Source organism: Schistocerca gregaria, chromosome 3, assembly GCF_023897955.1.
Source record: "Schistocerca gregaria isolate iqSchGreg1 chromosome 3, iqSchGreg1.2, whole genome shotgun sequence".
Classification (NCBI taxonomy): domain Eukaryota; kingdom Metazoa; phylum Arthropoda; class Insecta; order Orthoptera; family Acrididae; genus Schistocerca; species Schistocerca gregaria.
The window spans coordinates 481,927,251-481,949,036 of NC_064922.1; the positions used below are offsets into that span (position 1 = coordinate 481,927,251).

General features: G+C 40.7%; 1 protein-coding gene and 1 non-coding gene across 2 annotated transcripts in view; both read left to right on the plus strand.

The window, feature by feature from the left end:
* Positions 1 to 21,786, plus strand: part of LOC126355438 (uncharacterized) — a 92,315-nt gene that overhangs the window by 49,978 nt on the left and 20,551 nt on the right. The window lies entirely within an intron of this gene.
* Trnas-gga (transfer RNA serine (anticodon GGA)) lies at positions 15,226 to 15,309 on the plus strand. Its single transcript is given in 2 exon segments — positions 15,226 to 15,265; positions 15,275 to 15,309. It is a non-coding gene; the product is annotated as a tRNA-Ser (tRNA).

The following is a 21,786-nucleotide window of genomic DNA, read 5'->3' on the forward strand; positions in this document are numbered from 1 at the left end:
ACCGTGAATTTATGGCAGTTTATGGACTAGGTACAACGTCATATCCAGTCGTAGTGAAACGGTGACAAAAACGCTTTGAAATTCTGGCGGTGTGGTGACCAATGCCGCTCCATACCGAATCCGATGACGCCATTAGCAGAAGTTAACACGGTGGCTGGTCAAGCCACATAGACCCGTCTAGGGCCAAAACGCTGAAATTTACCTTTTTACCTTCCTTTTCAAGGATGTCGTAGTGGTCTCTCAAGTAACATGCGTTACTATTGCTTTTAGTACCTCTCAATTCATACTTCATTTCTCCACCTTTAAATCTCTTTTACAGGAGCGTACTTCAGACATAGTCTGGTCTTGTATAATTCCGGCTTTGCCGTTGTTTTAGTTCTTTGGAACGTTGTCTTATGGGCATTTAGCTTCTGAAAGAAGTTTCTCGATTCCGTATAAATTGTTTTAGAGGTAAAGCTACTTTGTTGAAGAAAAATCACAGTCACCAGTGCCATTCGCATTCTGACGCATTCCTTACTTTGAATGTCATTTATAATGTGCATCATATTTTTTTCATCAGACCGTAAGGTTACTAATTCTATATTTCTGAATACTGAAAGGTGGCTACACTGATTCACAGCGCCTGAGATTGCGCCAAAGAGTATTATTCAGCCGTCTCCACTGGCAGTTGCAGCTGAGAAGTTGCTGAGGGCAGTGGTAGTTCTGAGGTAGGCGTGATCTGTGCTTGTTGAGACGTCGATAGAGTACTAGTTGTTCTGTTGGGCAAGACACCATATGTTATTCGATTGGGGATGTTGTAATGATCAAAGTGTATTTTTCGTCAATATATATGAAGGTAAAGAATTTTTTTTATTTCAGTCCTAAATAACAATGCCTCTTGGTCACAGGTTCAGTCAACAAAGCATCTGGCTTGTGTTCATGTATTAGAGTGTAATTCTGGTTTCGATGTGCAATCAAAGTATTTCTTTTTTTTTCAATTACTTCATTGTAAATGGCGTTTAAAGAATCTTTTCGTATGGAGGAAGAACCGTGCCAAATGTGTACGTTGAATCACACTTCCACACAAAGAACAGTTACACTTATGCTTTTTTGTTTCGTAGCTTTTATAGTTGTTGGGGACTTAATTAATTAATTGTGTTAACGCAAATTTCCTTTCATTCTTTGTTGTTATTCTATGCAGTCAGGTTGCGTACTAATATTATTCAGGGCCAACCGTTTACGAGACTGCGTAACCGGACACACAGCGACTAAAAATTAAAATTATTTTGCATTATATTTAATTAAGCCCCCATGCACGTGGCGAGCGCTGCTTCTGATCGTCCCTTGGAATTCTTTTGATAGTAAAAGTAACAAACAGTAGTATTTTTGTGGTAATTTGTAGTTTAGTAACTGTAGTCTATATTGCATGTGTAGATTTGGTAATGAACATTTGTAGTTGTCTTGTCTTTCTTCTAATGGTATCTTTGCAGAATTTAATTTTTGATGTCTTGTGTACGGGTTTGACAATTGAGTGCAATTATGAACATTTCAATTGTTCGTTAATCGTGTTTGTCGGGAAGCATTTCGTGTGAATGGTATTGTTGGTGATAAAGTGTCATATTGTGTGTAATTTTCGTATAGTGACGAGTTTTGTATGTTTTGTAAATGATTACGCGATCGATGAAAAAGGCAAAAATGATGAATAGGGAGAAAGAAGAAAATGTTAACATGGCTAACTCGCCAACACAGGAGAATAGTATGATGAATAATGAAGCAGAAAACAATTTAATAAGTCCGGAAAATAGTCCAGAACCAGTTCAAAATTTTTCACAATCAAAAAATTTTCAGAATATGAGATTAACGATAGAAGATTCTGAAATAGTATCGAACACAGATAGCTGTACGGATATGGTGAAGGAAGTTTGTTTTACGGGAAATGTTAGGGGCGAAAGGAATTTCGAACCAGTTAATATGGAGCAATTGATGAGTGCAATATTTAATTGGGGATCTGAATTAAAAACAGTGGGATCACAGTTACGATCTGAATTTAAAACAGAGATGGGAACACTGGCAACACGGTTAGACTCACGAATAGAGGCATGTTTCAAAAACATGAAAGATGAATTAAAGTAAGAAATTAGAGAAGAAGTACAACCGATTTTGAATTCTCACTGTAATAGATTAATTTCAATAGAAATCAGACAAAAGGAACAGGATAGAGAACAGGAAGAAAGAGATCGCGTGATAGTACAAAAATTTTCAGAGTTAAATTTACAACGCGCACAAGATAAGTATGAAATATTTGAAAGAATAGAGGAATCTGTACCAAATGAAAGAATAAATAACCTAACACAACAATGAAACAGTTAACTACGAAATGTGTCAATACTGAAACCCGAGTCGCGACACTTACGGAAGACGTAAATAAACAGAAAGAACAAATGGGTGACTTATCGGAAAGAGTTGAGCAGATTTCAGATAAATTGACAAGTCTTAGTTTAAATGGGGTCAGAGATTCAGACGATACAGCTCCATTGCCATTTGCAGAAACCGTAGAGTACCAGAACATAAATAAACATGTTGAAAATCAGAGAAAATTTAATGAACGCGTTAAAAGGGAATTTGAGGCGTTACGAAAGCAAGTCAAACAAATTGAAAGCGAAATCGTAGGAAAAGACAACAGAAGAAATTTAGAATCACAGATAGCAGAGGGCTTTAAAGAAAATAATTTATATCATTTATGAGAAACAACAAGAGAGCGCCAGGCGCGCGAACTTGACAATAATCGACATTGGGACGGGGACAGACGCGGTAGGTCTTTGTCGCCACGAGGCGAGAACTTTGACTATAAACAGTTCTTAACTGTTCGGAAATTTAAGATCTTTCGCAACTCTAAGAATGACATACATCCATGGTCATGGTTAGACCAATTTATGTACGCACTTCCACCAAATTGGCCACTAATCCACAAACTGGATTTATGTGCGGCTATTTAAGTCCTCAGGGGGTTCGCTACACCAAGTGAATATGTGCCGTAGCGTGCACAGGGCCCCGAGCTGTAGTGGTGCTATTTCCCTTTTAGTTTTCTGCACCGCTGCCTACTCTTTTACTATTCTTTGTATCTATCAAAACAACTCTTCAACTATCAATCCATCTAGAGAGTCGGTAAAGAATAACCGTATATGACTATTTTACCCGAAGGTGATTTCGGAAATTACCCTTTGGACTTACTGTATCTTCAGCAGATTCATTCGTAGTTTAAACGAAATTTTACCTGTTTATCTTCGTGACAATATTACTTCATATGTTGACTATATTCTTATTACTAAACGTTCTTGGAGTGAGCACAACAAAATTTTGGATTCATTATTACGTATTTTTGCAAGATTTGGCATTACAGTGAACTTGGAAAAATCTGAATTTGGTCGTTCTCAGGTGAAATTTCTTGGTCATATTATTTCGACAGAAGGTATTCTTCCTGATCCAGAGAAACTAGACGCTATTCGTAGTTGTGCTGTTCCTACTACAAAACGTGATGTTTGTAGTTTCCTTGGTGTCTGTAATTTTGTTAGACGTTTTGTTAGATTGGATAATTTGGCCACACCTCGTTTGTGTGAACTGTGTGGAAAGAATTCTAATTGGTGTTGGGATGAGGAAGCTCAATCAGAATCTGAACAACTTCGTGGTGCTTTAGTTGCTGCTCCACTTCTTTCACATCCGGATTGATCTAAAGATTTTTGTTTGGCGACGGACTCACCATACAAAGGCCTAGGTGCACACTTATTTCAAGAGATAGAAGAAAACGGCGTTGTAGTACAGAAAACTATTGCATTTGGGAGTCGTGTTCTCTCTCAACCAGAAAAGAATTATTCGATTACGGAACTTGAAGCCTTGGCTGTTGTTTGGGCTTACACAAAATTTCGCATCTTTTTGTACGGCAGACATACTAAGGTTTACACCGATCATCGAGCTCTGGAATTTCTTATGTCAGCATAAGTAACACATGGAAGATTGTCACGATGGGCGCTGTATCTACAGGAATTTGATTTTAGTATTGTTTACATACAGGGTTCTTCAAATATTATTGCTGATGCTGTATCACGTGCACCTATGGGTTGAAACAAAGTGCTGAGGAGGACTGCAAAGAAAACAACTATTGTTTGATGTATATTCAAGGTGTTGCGTTTGAAAATTTTATTTCGTCTTCGCTCCAGGACATCGCTAAGGAGCAAAACAAGGATCCAATCTGGAACGACATTAAGGAGAAGTGGAGGAGGAAGGAAAGCGTAGCGATTAGACAGTATTATTTAGTTCGCAATGATATTCTTTTTAAACGAAAATCGGTGGACAACTCTGTTTGGTTAGTTTGCATTCCTGATGAGTGGGCTAATAAATTGACTTGGTATACACATTTCAGTTATGCACACTTTGGTCCCAGAAAATGCTTTCATAAATTACGAGAAAATTGCTACTTCAGTAACAAGGAAAAACGTATTCGATTTGTTCTTGCCAAATGCAAATTATGGCAAAAGGCTAAGCCGCCAACTATTTCTCACAGAGCACCGTTGTTTCCTATCATTCCAGCGAAATTAAAGGAGATGGCTGCAGTCGATTTGTTCGGTCCAGTGGTTCGTTCTACTAATGGTTTTGCGTACATTTTAGTAGCAGTGGAATTGACATCAAAATATGTGTGTTTTACAACTTTACGCAAAGCAACAGCTCGTTCAGTATCTAATGCTTTCATCAAACATTTCCTTAAAGAAGTGTGACATGTTGATAAGGTTATATCAGATAATGGATCACAGTTTCGCTCTAAAATTTGGCTTCGTACTCTACGGCGTCGTAAGATTAAACCAATTTTCTTTCACTTTTTCACCCTCAATCTAACGCTTCAGAGAGATGGATGAAGGAAATCAATAAATTGTGTCGACTTTATTGTCATCAGAATCACAGAACGTGGGATCAGTATCTTCATATTTTTCAAAACATTCTGAATGAACTCCCTAATGATTCAACTTCTGTACCGCCTATATTGATATTAAAAAATAAAGCACCGACAAATCGCATTTCTGAAATCGTTCCTTTTCCGCCTTCACGGAAACTGCGGCATTCTGAAGTTGTCAATCTGGCTCTACAAAATATTGCATTTGCGACTGCTAGAAGAGAGAAATCAGCTAAACGTCCTGGTCGTTTAAAAACCTTGTCAGTTGGTCAAAAGCTGTTAATTAAGTCTCATCGTTTAACTCACAAAGGAAAAGGCTTGTGTCGCAAATTTTTTCTGCTTTATAACGGTCCATATAGGGTTCGCAAAATTATTCATGATAACACTGTTGAAGTAGAAACTCTTAAATCACGGCGCTCTAAAGGAATACATCATATATCGAACGTTAAAATTTTTGTGGAACGACATAATTTTGAGAAACTAACAGTTATACGTAAACACGCAGAGAATACAAGGATACCGCGCCGTGTTCTGGCGGCTGCACATACTCAAAGCAACAGTCAAGTCTGCGCGCCGCACAAGGCAGTCGTTGACCGCAAACAATTACTTCCTACGTCACGCTTACCTACAGCTGATCGAGCGCTCAGTGCAAATGCACTGACAGCCGTAAACGAATACACCGTCTAATTTCTCTGATTGAATTCAGTATAAAGCCATAGTGACTTGATAAGTTATGTTATTAAGGTTCAGTATTTTTCAGGATACAGTTGTATAAAATATTTAAGAACTTCAGGTAAATTCTGTGTGTGTCCGACGGTAAGAGGACTTGCAATCGAGAAAATATCAGGAAGAATGTCATTTCGAGGAAGAAAGTAATAAACTAAAAAGGTAACTATTAATTGAGTTTATTTTTCAGGTAACATATTTCCACTTAGGCACGTACTTTAGACGTAATTTGCTGCTCGCGATTACGTGATTTATACTTTGTGTTAACTGATTTTGACAATGATTGATTAATGAACGGGGTTGTTAATTATGTATATTATGTATGCATTGCTTGGCTGCACTGCTTTTTCACTGATGTCACTTTTTTTAAAATTATGTGCCTGCTGTGCTTATTTATGTAAATTATAATTGTCACCTGATTAATTGTGTTGATATGGTTATGTATCTAAGTTATACTTTGTGATTTATCTGCTTGCGCCTTCATGGTTACTTATTAAGATTACATATGAACATTTATTTGCTTATGCTGATATGATGCTAATGACCTTTTTATAATGTAAGATATATATTTGCTGCTTTGCGTATGGATTGCATATTTACACAGTTTTGTTTTGTTGTCATAACTACTCTTTAATTTGGTCTATAGAAATGCTGATATACTGTGTACGAACATGGAGTTTAGTTCACACTATGGTATTAATTATAGATTGTTCGCTTGGCACAGCCTCGTTATAGGGATTGTGCTACATCCACTTGTTGACATTCTGTTCTCTACTGTTATATTTACTCGCTATTGCATGTGTTGCTTACGCTCAGTGCTTTATATTTTAAGATAAGAAAATGAACTGCTATAATTCTACGAACGACATTGGTACAAGAAACTTCATTGAAGTCACATGAGCTGGAGGCTTTATGGAAGCTGTATAAATTTATGCTAATTGGAAGGAAGCTAACGACATGACATACCAACACTAGGTTTAGACCACTGACAGTTACTACACTGCATTCTTCGTGAGCAATTGTAATAGCAAGCGACACTTGACTCAATAAATACTCCATGTGTTTGCTTCTGTTGTGCCATGATTCTTGAAGTGGTGTACACACTGTGAAATATTACGATCATTCACACTCCATACTCATCCTTGCTCACTGAAAGTTATTCAAACTAAAGGCTATTAAACGTCATGTATGCATTTCTTTTATTTAATGATGAACAAGGTAACCAAAATGTATTTTATAATGCATAATGAGTAGAAGATTTGGGTCACATGGATTACACAGAGGTTGTGCGTGGACGCTGTGTCTTTGGATTGTATGGGATGATGAATTGAAGTTTGCACTAGGATTTTATCTGTACTTGTTCGAGGAGACTGACTAGAGGAAGAGTTGTTATAGAAGTGAAATTATATTGGTATATGTATCGACGTATTGAAGAGGTATTATTGAAGTACTGAGATTGTGTAATGTTGATGATTATCGTAGTTTTGGTGGATAAGAGGTAAGGTAAATGATATTGATGATAAGGTTTATATGTATCGACGTAAGAGGTATTATTGAAGTATTAAGATTATGTGATGCTGATGATTATTGGAGTTTTGATGGATAAGAGGTAAAGTGAGTGAGGAGCATTTTTTTTTTTTTTTTTTTTTTTTTGGTTTATATGGAACAAGGAGGCTGAAGATGGCAGACTAGAACACTAGAAGATTGTTTACACACACACACACATTGTTAAATCTATAAGTAGTATATACTTTTTTTTTGGAGAAAGGAAGTATTTGCATATCATGGCACACTGACAGTCGTTCAGAAAAAGTTGGCTTGGCAAACATTGGTCTTGACATGATGACTATGACGTTGACTAACTATTATTGACTGTTATACACTGTACCAGTACTACTTGATACATATAGTGAGCATCAAATTTTGACAGAATTGCATTTACACAGTTGACACTATTCAATTACACACTAGTACTTAAATGTGGATGAAAGATGAGTGAGTGTGTTTTGTATGTTTCCTTTCCTAATTACAAATAATTGGTACCGACCTATCTCCTAAATATTATTTTACTTGTTTGTTGTGGCTTGCACTGACACCCATAAAAATTATAGGTTTACTGACATTTGTGTATTTGTAATAGTTAATGTTACAATTATATGATATCATTTGAATGTTTATTATAATTTCTATGTTTAGTGTAAGAGCATTGATAATGGTTTTGTAAAAGCAATTGTGTGTGCATTCAAACTGTTGTTCGTGCTTACACGTATTAACGTTGATGGGTGCCACTTGGAAATGTTTAATTATTGCTGATGAACTCTGATGAACTGTCTAATTAGTGATAGTGAGTATTATGGACTGTTACCTGCACCTGTTCAACATTAGTGGGTGCCACTGTTGGAACTGCTACTACTGATTATTCACTTGTTTCTGTCTGCACCTGCTCGACATTACTGGGTGCCACTGATGGAACTGCTTCTACTGAAATGATGTCACTTGTTGGTGTCTGCACCTGCTCAACATTGCTGGATGCCACTGATGGAACTGCTTCTACTGAAATGGTGTCACTTGTTGGTGTCTGTACCTGTTCAACATTGCTAGGTTCCACTGAGGAACTGCTGCTACTGAGATAATGTCACTTGTTGGTGTCTGCACCTACTCAACATTGCTGGGTGCCACTGATGGACTGCTTTTACTGGAATTATGTCACTTGTTGGTGTCTGCACCTGCTCAACATTGCTGGGTGCCACTGATGGACTGCTTTTACTGGAATTATGTCACTTGTTGGTGTCTGCACCTGCTCAACATTGCTGGGTGCCACTGATGGAACTGCTTCTACTGAGATAATGCCACTTGTTGGTGTCTGCACCTGCTCGCCATTGATGGGTGCCACTGTTGGAGATGTTTAAATACCGCTGATGAAATGTTATGAGACTGCTATTTGCACATGTTGACCATTGCTGGGTGATACTGTTGGAACTGTCAACTACTCTGGGGAGTATTGAACTATTGAAAGAATTTTATGTGAATATTTGTATAAACTGATTTTTTGTGTGTTTACTGTTTATGAAATGTTACGAGACTCTTACCTGCATCTATTCGTCATTGCTGACGCTATTGATTGAATTGTTTAACCACATGATACTTGTGTAAACTATTATGTAAAACCACATGTATGCAAGCATTTGTATTCCTTACTGTATCTTGTATATTAGGTTATTGAAGGGTCAGTGCAAAGGCAAAATTTATTTAGTTATGTGGTATTTACTTATTTAATATTATCTTTTATTTTTGTCTGTAGTTTTTGGACGAATTTGGTGGTATTTTCACCACCAATGCAGGCAAAAATACCATCAAATTCTTGCCCGTGGAGGAGGGGCATATGAAAGGAGGCTATACTGAGTCACAGCGACAAAGATTGCGCCAAAGAGTATTATTCAGCCGCCTCCGCTGGCAGTTGCCGCTGAGAAGTTGGTGAGGGCAGTAGTAGTTCTGAGGTAGGCGTGATCTGTGCTTGTTGAGACGTCGATAGAGTACTAGTTGTTCTGTTGGGCAAGACACTATATGCTATTCAATTGAGGATGTTGCAATGATCAAAGTGTATTTTTCGTCAATATATATGAAGGTAAAGAAATTTTTTTATTTCTGTCCTAAACAACAATGCCTCTTGGTCACAGGTTCAGTCAACAAAGCATCTGGCTTGTGTTCATGTATTATAGTGTGATTCTGGTTTCGAAAAGTATTTCTGGTTTTTTTTTAATTACTTCATTGTAAATGGTGTCTAAAGCATCTTGTCGTATTATTCTATGCAGTCAGATTGCGTACTAATATTATTCAGGGCCAACCGGTTACGAGACTGCGTAACCGGACACACAGCGACTAAAAATTAAAATTATTTGCATTATATTTAATTAAGCCCCCATGCAATACTTCCCTATTTATGTTTTGGTAATGTTATAATACTGTAAGTTAGGAAATTGAATGGTTTCTCAAGTATCATGGTACGCATACCGTCCATTGAAACTCCTAATTTGACTCATTACGTGTCCTGTCCTTCGATGAATGCTAATAATGAAGTTTTGTGGCTTAAGTCAGTCCATGAATTAAGACAGCTTCGCTGCGAAGGAAAGTTAAGTGGCATAAAGACGGTAGGGCAAAATGCATTTTGGCAACGACAAGGACGGAAGTATCAGACAAGGTGTGGACTGACAAAATGCCAACTAGGTGATTCGTAGAAAATGGCTCCATGTAAATTGCCCTGTTTCCTGGAATCTTACCTTTAAGAAATAAAATGGTGGCTGTTATGTTTTTCATAGCTGAATTACTTCCTCGCGTCCAGTAAACGCCTCCACGATCTGAATCTCAAAGTACTTTGAAATTAACTTGTTACTCAGGTAACTTTTTTTATTTTTAAATTCTTTGTTGACCTAAGTCTGCCATGCGCAGTTTCACGTATTATCTCCTTTTCATTATTTTCTTGTTTCCTGTTTTAACAACATTCTTTACTTCCCTATGGTATAAATTCCTTTTTTCCGTTTGTAAAGCTGCAGATTTTGTTTTCTTTTTTTCACGATTGATGCTTCATATCTGAAGGCACTTCTCCCACATATTGTACATATGTGATTACAATTTCTTCTTTAAGTATGTTTCTATTTATCTCGTCTATCCTAATGCTCACTTTTTTATGAAAAATACTGGAAAGTTTGTCTCATTTATATGTTATTTATTTCGTAGATGCATTAATCTTGGCTTTGCTAATAAATTCAGTTTTTTGTATACACGTTTGTAAATGTCCTCATCATTTCTCATTTTACTTTCAGTTTCTCACATTACATCAGCCATGTTTTTATGCAGTTCTTTTGTATGGTGTATCTGGACAACTACAGTTTATTTTGAACCATTGCCGCTTTTCGAAGCATTCCATCCTGATCACAATACTGTACGGCCTTAGTGTGATATTACCAAAGATATTTTCATTGGCTTAGACATTCATAGCTAAATTATATGCGCTTTACGTGTTACTCATACAGTTATACATGATCGATTATTCCATTTCACTTTCCGTTCCGTTATTTAACATTTCTTAATTTGTGCTTATCTCTGTCGATATATGTAAGGAATACAACTACTTCTAACTTTTGTATTGTGCTACAATTACCATACCTTCGTTCTTATTATTTATTCTTTGTTCCTGTGTGCTGTTTCTTAATTATTACTCGCTCAGTATAACGGGTTATTACTCAATTGTGTGTCACAATGTTCAGTTAATACAGTGGTCCCGAAAATAATATACACTATGTGATCAAAAGTATCCAGACATCCCCAGAAGCATACCTTTTTCATATTAGGTGCATTTTGTGGCCATATGCTGCCACGTACTCCATATCAGCGACCCTAGTAGTCAGTTGACATCGTGAGAGAGCAGAATGGGGCGCTCCGCGGAACTCACGGACGTCAATGTGGTCAGGTGGTTGGGTGTCACTTGTGTCATACGTCTGTACGCGCTATTTTCACACTCCTGAACATCCCTAGGTACACTGTTTCCGACATGATAGTAAAGTTGAAACGTGAAGGGACACGTACAGCACAAAAGCGTACAGGCCGCCCTCGTCTGTTGACTGAAAGAGACCGCCGACACTTGAAGAGAGTCGTAATAACACAGGATACCCTAAATGCATCAGGGTCCACTGCAAGTACTATGACAGTTAGGCGGGCTGTGAAAAAACTTGAATTTCATGGCCGAGCTGCTGCTCATAAGCCACATATCACGCCGGTAAGTGCCAAACGACACCGCGCTTGGTATAAGAAGCGTAAACAATGGACAATTGAACACTGGAAAAACGTTGTGTGGAGTGACGAATCACGGTTCACAATATGGCGACTCGATGGCGGGGTGTGGGTATGGCGAATGCCCTGTTAACGTCATCTGCCAGCTTGTATAGTGTCAACAGAAAAATTCGGAGGCGGTGGTGTTAGTGGTCGTGTTTTTCATGGAGGGAGCTTGCACCCCTTGTTGTTTTGCATTTCACTATCACGGGATGTTTTGGAACGCCAACTTCGTGCCAGGTCTCACCGACCGACATCGATACCTCTCCTCAGTGCAGCACTCCGTGAACAAAGGCCTGCAATTAATTCCCCAAGAAACCTTCCAGCACCTGATTGAACTGATGCCTGCGGGAGAGGGTGGGCGAACACTATATTGAATTCCAGCATAACCGATGGAGGGCCCCACGAACTCGTAAGTCATTTTCAGCCAAGTGTCCGGATATGTTAGATTACACGGTGTAAATGAGATGAGGAGGCACTAATGTAGAGCTCTCATGCGTTGAAACCGACTATTATCACCTGTGAAGTAATTTTAAAGTGTTTTAAACATAAAAATAATAATTGCAATGACAAAACATATTAATTCCTTTCTCTATCGCAAACAAAACTGACGAGTAAACACAAAAAACTTGCCAGTTATTCACCACACATGGACCAGCTGAACGGAAAAGAAATGTGCGATATATGGTGTTTATAGACATTTAATTCACGGTCAGGTACTATAAATTGGACCCTAGTATTCGCTGGCTGAGTTTCTGGGAACTTCCCATCACGAAAGAAGAACCATATTTATCCTGTGCTGCTCTGACACCACTCACCTCACCTAATACTATGTTTATACTAGTTCCCAGCTGAAGAAATCAAATTTTATTTACGACTCTTTCTTACGATGTATCTGGTGTGCTGAAAGCTATGGGCAAAGTTCCGCGAGCAGCTTTTAGCCACTGCGAGGAGTTCGTGAATTCATGCTGAAAGAGGAGGCCAGCAGAGAATACATGTGCATACACTCACTCACACACACATACACACACACACGCACGCACACACACACGCACGCGAGCGCGCAAACACACACACGCGCACGTTATATGAGCCCACCTACAATGCGATGTTTACACGTATCTCCACTCTACGTAAGTACTCTGAGTGCATAAACAGACTTCATTCAGGTATTCGACAGTAGCGCCTATGGTAGTAAAACGAGACGCATTAATATTGTGGATCCGCCTCCCAGCACCTGCACGTTCATTCACTCCCCCAGATACTCAGCCCAACGCTCGATAAACGCCCTGGGAAATAGCCAGTCCCTTTACGACAATACACTGGATTACAACTGTGCAGAGATACATACAAGCTATAGTTGGCTCTCATAAAACGAGACTATTAAATGTTGAATGTAAATTGTGATGCCTTTGAAAGTCTTTGTTTCTCTTAGTGAGTGTAAATGTAATCAGGACCTTTTAAGCAGCCAATGCATTCTAAATGTTCAGAGCCCATAATTTGGGACGAACGCGTATTGTCTGAAGCTACACGTTAATAGGCTATTAGGATCAAAGTCCTCTGGCTAGTAAATGAGAAACGTTAAGTTCTCATACTCCAAGTGCTGACCGTTTTATGATCGTTTTCCTTCGAGCCAGACTCTTGTATATAAATTCCAACTCGACATTAAATAATGCGGTATCAGTCTTCTATAGTATGTTAGTTATTTTTTAGTATTCTATGAATCCGTAATTTTTTCACATGCTCCGTAAGACATGCGAAGTGCCTTGACTAACATACCCTTGTCGTTGGGCCATAATCTAACAGAGACTGAGAATAGTTTGTAATTTCCTGGCAGATTAAAATTCGAGGCTGGACCGTGAGTGAAATGCTGAATCTTGACGTTCATAAGGAACGGGTCGAGAGTCGTGCCTAGCTGGTTCAGTTGAGTAGTGCAAGACAAAAGTTTCGAGTTCGAATCCCAGAGCACCACACAATTTTGACAGTAATTTAATTTATTTAATGGCGGCTCTCGCATTATTTACCATTCTGTTTAAAATGTTTAAAAAACAGTTTCATATTTGGTGAGGTAAGTCGTAACATAGTAGGTTTACTGGGTAGAGCAAGCATTACAACAAATCTGCAGTCACAAGGCAGATAAATACCCTTAAAAAATGATGTACACATCTGATATGTACCATTCTCTGTTGTCACGGTTATAAAGCGTAAAGACGGCGTTATATGCACATATTCAAATTAAAGTTGGCTGACCGGTCTGGGATATCAACTGCCTGAGTGGAAGTCCAACGTCAATCCACTTTTCCAATGAGCAAAGTTTTACAGTTCGAATTTAATTGTGTTTTAAACTGTTCTTCTGCTGACCTTTAAACGATAGCCTTTTCATTTCTTTCTAAGGGTGCAGATGTGCTTCCAATTTCTCTGACATAATGACAAGATTTCGAACATATTACTAAGAGTATTCGTGGCTCATAAAATCTTTTTCATATTGTTTGAAGACGTAAAAAACTGTCCTTGCTTTGCGTGCCAGAGTTACACGCGCTTTAAAGGAATTGGTTGTATCGTGGTTTGACAAAAAAGCCAAAGAATCAACAGATTCGTCTAACAGCGCCTGCTTTAGTATATTTACTGAGGAAAACAGCTGTTCGGGACTTTGAAGGGATTTAACTTTCGAGAGTCTGTTGGTAACTAATAACGGCGCTCACAAGACGAACGCTTTCATCTTTCCAGACAATGTGAGCACGAGACAAAAGTTTAGACTCGATAACCTGGAGTGGCGTATCTTCGACTAATTACGGAAACTTGTATCGTACAGGCAAAGTAGAAATAGTAAACTGCATAATTTTGATAAAACTTTCTTCCGCGAGGAACGGGCTCTTGTATTTAGTTAAGGCTGCTTACGAAGTCATTCCATTGCTTCCCACGTTTACAATACATTTCTGATAAAATTCTGATAAAGTTATGACAGGTACTATCTATGAACAATAATTACATTGATATATTTTAGGTTTCCTCTTGGCAGTTCTAGAATAACTAAACAGTTCTAACACTCTCTTCCATGATTTCAGCTATTGCAATTGTGCGTGTGATCGTGGGTGACACTAGGAGACAAAGGAATTTGATGTAAGATATCTTTTTAACTCTTTTTTTCGCACTTGCTCCGTTGTAACCACGTTCGTTTCTACTCATTGTGTGCAGGCGCAGACAACCTCGTAAAAAATAAGCGTCAACGAACCTTTGCAGATGAGTTCAGTACAGAGGGATATCTAACTCGGTTTTGGGAAGAATAAGAAATAAAATGTACTGTATCTTCTTCAACCTAACTACCCTGGAATTTGTCTTATGACTTTTACAGAAACCACAGAAAACCCAAATCTAGATAAGCAGACTTAACGTTTGACCACGGTCTTTCTCAATGGTAATCTAGTGTCCTACTACTGCCTCACTTCCCTCGCTGAGGGAAACGTAGTCGCTCACAGTGGCACAAGACATTCCTTCATGCTTGACTGTTTGACAGATTAGTAACTAAGGAGCCTCAAGATATGAAAGAAACAAAAATGCTACCCTATTAGTTGTAACGATAAAATTTCTTACGGCAGTGTTATTTAGAACGTTGACAGGAGACCCTTTCTTAAAGTAGTGCATCCCATTCGGGCAGATAGATCACTGAACAACGGAAGGTCCAGCATTAATATGGATGATATCTACAACAGCCAAGATATCGCTCAAATGGCTTGGCTCTGAGCACTATGGCGGCCGGAGTGGCCGAGCGGTTCTAGGCGCTACAGTCTGGAACCGTGCGACCGCTGCGGTCGCAGGTTCGAATCCTGCCTCTGGCATGGATGTGTGTGATGTCCTTAGGTTAGTTAGGTTTAAGTAGTTCTAAGTTCTAGGGGCTGATGGCCTCAGAAGTTAAGTCCCATAGTGCTCAGTGCAATTTGAACCACCTGAGCACTATGGGACTTAACTTCTGAGGTCATCAGCCACCTAGAACTTAGAACTACTTAAACCTAACTAACCTAAGGACGTCACACACATCCACGCCCGAGGCAGGATTCTAACCTGCGACCGTAACAGTCGCGCGGTTCCGGACTGAAGCGCCTAGAACCGCTCGGCCACCCGGCAGGCGCCAAGATATTGTACACATTACGACAACCTTGGCCCGTCATGCCGCTGAGGTGGACAAATATTGATGGTCTTTGATGTCCATGAACTTTACTACCCACGGTACAGGACCATTAGGTAGTTCAAAGAAATTGTAGAGAGACAGAATTCATGAGGGTTTTTTGCAGATCGGCGTAGAGGGTACATGGCGGGAGAGATTAGTAAACAGAAACCAGTGGAAGAAGAACCTTGTAGCTGAACGTGATTCTACGGTTCTAATCTCGAAAAGCAAATAGGCTAAGTAAGTAACTAAGGAATGTTATGTAGAAGTATTACCTAACAATCATAAAAAACTGGAAGGAGTGGAGGAGACGGTGAGGAAACATTGTCCCTCCAAAGGCATCCCGTTTCTACGTAAGTTAACATCTTACATTTCTTCAAAAACTGTTCATTTTTCTGACGTGCTGTTAGAGAGTGGAACAGTAGAGAAATAGTCTGTGGGTGGTTTGAAGAAACCTCTGCCAGGTATTTATGTGTGGATTATAGAATAGCATTTGGACGTAGCAGGTAGTTAATACATTGTTATGTGTATCGATTTATACAGTTTTTAATGGGTACTGTATTTTGTTGAAAGCTAGGCGCATCACACGTTTTATTTATGTATGGGATGCAGCTATTCCTGAGAAGCCATGCCGGCGGAAGTTTAAGTTGTAAAAAGTGTATCATGGTAGTGTATTTAAATATCAGCATCATCGTTTTGGGTTGTTCGGTTTTGTATAATTGTTAATGGGTCAACCGTGTCGTTGCCGCTTTCACAGAAGGCCATCCTGGAGGAAAAATTAAGTATGTAGTTTACAAGAGATCAGTGCAAAGAAAATTGCGGACGCAAGGAATATGCTTAAAACAATGAACGCAGCATTAGAGCAGAAAAGTAGGTTACAAAAAAAGGAAACAGGGAAAGATGAGAAAGAATGGAATATTTGGTGGGAGGAAAACTTTGATGGTATTAGTCCAACAGTAAAACAAACTGTCGTTATCAAGCGGCAAGAATATTACGGTCATATTACAGTTGAAAAGTGCTCGTCTGAGGCTTGACGATGTGAGCACTCGTCAAGATTCAAAATATGTCGGAGGTTTTGTAAGTTTACTTGCTAGGCAAGGTACTCTCGTTGTGGAAGTAACGGATAGAAAATTATCACTTCAACATCTTGTGAAAATATGGAACCTGAAGTTTCTGTAGTGGCGAAAGAAATGTGGTTGTGCAGAAGCAGTTGGGGTAACAACATGGGTGATGCTGATTAAGGTGCAGTAGGTCTATCCCAATAGGTGACAATGGTTGTTGCTTTGAGGCTGTGGAGCGTGGGTCAGATCTACAGGGTACATGTGCCACAGATTCTTGCGTCGTACAGAGTTGAACTACACTCCTGGAAATGAAAAAAAGAACACATTGACACCGGTGTGTCAGACCCACCATACTTGCTCCGGACACTGCGAGAGGGCTGTACAAGAAATGATCACACGCACGGCACAGCGGACACACCAGGAACCGCGGCGTTGGCCGTCGAATGGCGCTAGCTGCGCAGCATTTGTGCACCGCCGCCGTCAGTGTCAGCCAGTTTGCCGTGGCGTACGGAGCTCCATCGCAGTCTTTAACACTGGTAGCATGCCGCGACAGCGTGGACGTGAACCGTATGTGCAGTTGACGGATTTTGAGCGAGGGCGTATAGTGGGCATGCGGGAGGCCGGGTGGACGTACCGCCGAATTGCTCAACACGTGGGGCGTGAGGTTTCCACAGTTCATCGATGATGTCGCCAGTGGTCGGCGGAAGGTGCACGTGCCCGTCGACCTGGGACCGGACCGCAGCGACGCACGGATGCACACCAAGACCGTAGGATCCTACGCAGTGCCGTAGGGGACCGCACCCCCACTTCCCAGCAAATTAGGGACACTGTTGCTCCTGGGGTATCGGCGAGGACCATTCGCAACCGTCTCCATGAAGTTGGGCTACGGTCCCGCACACCGTTAGGCCGCCTTCCGCTCACGCCCCAACATCGTGCAGCCCGCCTCCAGTGGTGTCGCGACAGGCGTGAATGGAGGGACGAATGGAGACGTGTCGTCTTCAGCGATGAGAGTCGCTTCTGCCTTCGTGCCAATGATGGTCGTATGCGTGTTTGGCGCTGTGCAGGTGAGTGCCACAATCAGGACTGCATACGACCGAGGCACACAGGGCCAACACCCGGCATCATGGTGTGGGGAGCGATCTCCTACACTGGCCGTACACCTCTGGTGATCGTCGAGGGGACACTGAATAGTGCACGGTACATCCAAACCGTCATCGAACCCATCGTTCTACCATTCCTAGACCGGCAAGGGAACTTGGTGTTCCAACAGGACAATGCACGTCCGCATGTATCCCGTGCCACCCAACGTGCCCTAGAAGGTGTAAGTCAACTACCCTGGCCAGCAAGATCTCCGGATCTGTCCCCCATTGAACATGTTTGGGACTGGATGAAGCGTCGTCTCACGCGGTCTGCATGTCCAGCACGAACGCTGGTCCAACTGAGGCGCCAGGTGGAAATGGCATGGCAAGCCGTTCCACAGGACTACATCGAGCATCTCTACGATCGTCTCCATGGGAGAATAGCAGCCTGCATTGCTTGCGAAAGATGGATATACACTGTACTAGTGCCGACATTGTGCATGCTCTGTTGCCTGTGTCTATGTACCTGTGGTTCTGTCAGTGTGATCATGTGATGTATCTGACCCCAGGAATGTGTCAATAAAGTTTCCCCTTCCTGGGACAATGAATTCACGGTGTTCTTATTTCAATTTCCAGGAGTGTACAAACAGTGGTATTTAAAGTAGGTACTCTGGAAGCTGTTGTTGACATTAGTTCTGTTGCGATTGTTGGGGATAATGAAGTAGTACAGACACAATTATTTCCGAAGGATGTAGATTCATCATCACTATGGATGCCACCAGTAGTAGGGGGTTGGTGGATTGATCATAATTTTGATATCAAATTGAAATTCAAATTAATTAAATTAATCAATTAATTACTTCCCACCAACCACGTTGGCCTCAGCCTGAACGTGGGTCCCAGCCCTTCCCCCTCTCCCACCTAACCTATTGGGGGGAATTTCGAATTTTGGCTGCAATTCCGAATTTCACTGTACAGTACAATTATTGGTTCAGAGGACGTAATATTAACAGAAATTGTTGATGAAAATTGTTTAGAAAATTGGAATAGTAGAAACCGTAAAAAATTTCAGAGGACAGGGAAAAGCTCTTAGAAAGATATAATTTGCATTTAGTAGGACAGGGATACTCTCTTTTAACTTCTAATCACTTCATATATTGTGATCGCAAAGTCATTCAAATGCTCCGTAGTGCACTGCAAGTCGCGAGTGCAATAGTGGTGTGAGCCAGGTTTCATCCGTTCCCTACCTCCTGCAGCACGCCGCCTCGCATGACGTTGCGGGGGTCTCCGTTCGTCCCCAACTGGACCGCATTCATGACGGATGCTGCAGCTTCCTCGCCTCGCGTGTCCCGTTAGGTCATATGGTGAGCTTAGAGTTCTCATCTCACGGCTGTACCGTGACTAACAACAACATGTATTTTGAGGGACGCAACTGACGTCAAATGTACCAAGCTATCTGTTTGCCTCAGAACGGAGAAACAGTATTTTTCTAGGGCTGCGTCTAATCGTCCTGCCACTTCCCAGCAAACAAAAGATGTTATTCTCAGAATTTATTTTTCTCCTTTACAACCACGATCTGTTCCTCAAACACCTGCACCTAGCCTACTTGAACAAAAAAGAAGGCATGTTACAGCTTGCTGGTATGGCGTTCTGAATTCCTATTGGTCCTCTTCCAAATAGAGGGTGGAGTCTGAAGCTATATAAATTCAAACCCCCAACACAATCATCATCAGTCTTTAACATAGCTTTGTTATTTCCGTGTGATTCCTGCAATATGAATCGGTTAGCCAACAGTGACTCCAGCGGTAGTGGTGGAAGGAAATGGCCAAACTTGTGACATTGCCATGTAAGTGTATATATTAAAAAAAAAAAGAGTTCAAATTGCGACAGTTATAAACTTTCGTAACAAAGTAGTCAGCTGTTTCGAGATTGTGATACATATTCCTAACAAGTAGTTATAAAAGTTGTTTTCGTCTTGCTGTTGTAGCGTTCATTACCGAAATGTTGGATGAATTAGAACACCAGCTGGAAGCTGAAAGACGCCAGCAAACGAAAGAGGCTGCGCTACCATCATGTGAGTACATCTCAGAATTCTGTGTGTGATCGTTTACATGTTCAGAAAACACTTCTTAAACTATTGAAATCGTAACAGGTGCTTATAATATTTCTACTATTGTAGCATTAGAGGAGCACCAGCTGGAAGAGCTTGTGCTACCATCATGCAAGAACATCTCCAAATTCTGTGTGATGGTTTATTTGCTCAGAAAGCAGCCCTTGGTGTATTCAGATCGTAACAAGTGCTTCTAAAATTTTTGATCTCGCTGTTTCAGCATTAGTGCAGCAGTTGATGGACACTGAGCAGCAAATGGAGGCCGAAATGCAGCAAGAACAGTTGCAATACATTGCCTTTCGACTTTTTTTCATCGTATACAGTTATGTGGGGCATATATTATCCTTTGCTGTAAATGTTGCTATAGAACAACAAAAGGATGAGATTGTAGTAGGAAAGTGTGCCGAGAATGATGACCAGGAGTCATTACTCCCATCTAGTATGACTTTTATTTATTTTTTTCATAGTTATGTATGGTCATTATCTCGCTGTAGGCAAATTGAGTAAAACTTTTTTCGTTGTGCTTATTGTTTTTTATTATCAGCATCTTGTTGTAGATGACTTCCGTGACATGAATCAGTGCTGATCAAGAACAATGATTCCAGTGAGAGTGAAATACCGGAGTGGGAGGATTAGATGGTGGGTGCTGAAAGGCAGTGTGATTCACTCTTCTGGAAGAGGAGGTGGATGTATATGACTGGGTGGGAGAATTAGCAGAAATATCGCCTGAACTACTCAATCCTGAAAGCCAGAGGGTAAAAGGTGATTATAATGTGACCATATTCATTACAGCATATAATTATTGTTATTCTGGAATGCTGATGTGCTTAATTGTTATTATTTCTTTACAGCATGTATTTAGGAAATCTTGAGAACTGTACTAGATTTTATTTCTATAATTTGTACGTTACAGATGTGTCACCAATATTGTTACAACAACAGCTTATTGTGGCACTTTCACCTAGAGCTTTGGTTGTTGGGGCAGGTATCAGACCTTCAACCTGGCGTCCATAAGTGGTTCAATCACAGGAACGACCCCTCCCTCCCCCCACCCTCCAGGCTGGCGATGATGAAGGCTCCAACATGCAGCAGCATCAACGCGCACCCTCTCCGCTGCCAGGGTGTTCCCACAGAAGCTCGCAGACGCCATGTCCTCCTACTCCAGCTCCGGCTCTTTGCCCTCTCCATCAATGAAAAGTATGTGTGCCTCGGCACATAATCCTCCCTCCTGAAGACACCTCCTCCCCAGCGCCATCATCCACCCAGTGGATGCAGTCGTCCCCCAGTTGTAGCATTAATGATAATGAACCTGTCGCTAGTGGTAGTGTTCCATCCCATCCTGATAGTGAAGCACACCAGATTAGCGGCGTCATGACCCCTCTAGAATACATGACGGTTGCTAGGACACTTGAGGGGCATATATCATTTACCACAATTGAGAATCCTGCCAGTAGGTAATCACGAACCAGTCAGGTTTCTAGACGATTGCCTCCCAGTGCTGGACGGGCAGCTCCTCAAAGACCTAGATGATCCGAGATATAATGCCATTAAACGTAACGCTGTGTTCTGCTGCGAGTTGACCACCCGCCCAAGCAGCCTGGTGCTTCTAACTGCTAACAACCTACTAGAAGAATACCAATCAGGTTTCCGTAAACATCGAAGCACAATATCCGCACTGATAAAGATGGCAGATGACCTGAAACTTGCCATGGACAGACAAGAAGCGACTATCATTTGCTTCTTAGATTTCAGCAAAGCATTTGATACTGTCGACTTCGACATGTCACTAGCCAAACTTGGCGGTCTAAGTTACTCACCATGTGCAGTGCAATGGCTTCGCTCATACATGACGTCTCGTCAGCAACGCGTCCTGTTCGGGAATATAAAATCACAATGGCGGC